We start from the raw sequence: 1,868 nt of genomic DNA, 5'->3' as shown, positions 1-1,868 counted from the left end.
AAATAATGTTATTTTTTAGCAACGTCATATGACCCCTTTAATATAATATATAATAATTGCTTTGATACATTGGTGCATCTCTAATATATATATATAAATATATATTAAATGCACACATATTTGATTTTAGGATTTCTTTAGGATTTTTTTAGGATTTGTCAGTTATTTGGTACAACATGAAATACATACAGTATATAGCGGTTTAAAGAAATAGAAACAGTTGAAAAAGTAGTAAATCTATTGATTTCAGCTCAGTCAGATACTGTAAATATTCTCTTGTACTTACTACCTTAATTATTCCTAGGAACAAGTGGAGTATGTGTTTCTGGTCATTTTCACCATCGAAACATTCACAAAGATTCTGGCGTACGGTCTGGTCATGCATCCCAGCGCCTACATTCGCAGCGGCTGGAACTTGCTGGATTTTGTCATTGTCATTGTCGGGTATGTGCGAGGTTACATGAAATATCCTTTCGCGTTAAGTTTAAGTCGCGTTAAATTTATTTGTATAGTGCTTTTCACAAAACACATTGTTTCAAAGCAGTTTTACAGAAAATCATAATGTTTATGTTTGCAAAGTCTTCATGTCTTATAGTTGCATGTAGCAGATAATATAGCAGTTGAGATTTAGTCTATATTGCTTTATATGAATATACTGTATATATTGGGTGGTAAAGTTAGACATATACTGTATATGCAACTTTATATAAAGACTTTAATTTGATTTATTTTTAATTGATTGTGTTATTTTTATTTAAATGGTTTAATGAAGACAAAGTTTAAGGCTACATGATGTACTTAATTGACAGTAGAGGTCACAAGGAATTTGTGCTCCATTTGCAGCCTTTTCAGCGTTATAGCTGAGATGGGCGAGCACAAACCCGGAGAGGCCCATCACGCTGCAGGTAAACCAGGAGGTCTGGATGTCAAAGCGCTGAGAGCTTTCAGAGTACTGCGACCCTTGCGCCTGGTGTCCGGTGTGCCGAGTAAGTGTGTGTTCATGTGTTCTTCTGACTGTATATTTGTACACACAGTGCTGGCTAAGACTAATTCCCACATCTGCAGTGATTGTGATTCAGGTTGTGATGTGTGCAGGTCTGCAGATTGTGTTGAACTCCATCATGAAGGCCATGGTGCCTCTGCTCCACATCGGTCTGCTGGTCATGTTTGTCATCATCATTTACGCCATCATTGGGCTGGAGCTCTTCATAGGCAGGATGCACAAGACCTGCTTCTATGTAGGAACAGGTGAGAAATGCAAACATGAGGGTATGATGACAGAATTTTCATTTTTGGTGAACCATTCCTTTAAATGGGAGTTTGTTTGCTGTTAATAATATAAAGCCTAATAAACTGTGTTTGCTTTCATGTGAAAAGATCTAATGGTGGATGATGATCCAACACCATGTGCTTTTGCTGGTAACGGTCGATTCTGCGTGGGGAACAACACCGTGTGTCGGGGAGGATGGGAGGGACCCAATGGAGGCATCACCAACTTTGACAACATCTTCTTTGCCATGCTTACTGTGTTCCAGTGCATTACTATGGAGGGCTGGACTGATGTGCTCTACTGGGTATGGCCTGTCCTCCATCTTTTCACTCTTGATTTTTTTAAAGCCATAGTTACTAATGTTACACTAACAGGATGATTTATTGGAATTAAAATAGAAGATTATTTGAGATGTTTCTTCTTTCTGATTTAAATATGACAGTTTATGCTCATTTTATGCAATATTAAATCAGCTCAAAAATGAGCTAATTATAAATATATATTATAAGTATATAGTTATATGTTTCCAAAAATGTGCTAATTATATATGTGTATATATATATACAGTATGTGTGTATGTGTGTGTGTGTGTGTGTGT

At 36.6% G+C, this 1,868-nt stretch overlaps 1 pseudogene; it reads left to right on the top strand.

Moving 5' to 3' along the window:
- The first annotated feature begins 295 nt into the window (after positions 1-295).
- Positions 296-1,868, top strand: part of LOC107579685 (voltage-dependent L-type calcium channel subunit alpha-1D-like) — a 2,814-nt pseudogene continuing 1,241 nt past the window's right edge.

Source organism: Sinocyclocheilus grahami, unplaced genomic scaffold (assembly GCF_001515645.1).
Source record: "Sinocyclocheilus grahami isolate Dianchi unplaced genomic scaffold, SAMN03320097.WGS_v1.1 scaffold19176.1, whole genome shotgun sequence".
NCBI lineage: Eukaryota > Metazoa > Chordata > Actinopteri > Cypriniformes > Cyprinidae > Sinocyclocheilus > Sinocyclocheilus grahami.
This window is presented reverse-complemented; position numbering and strand designations above follow the sequence as displayed.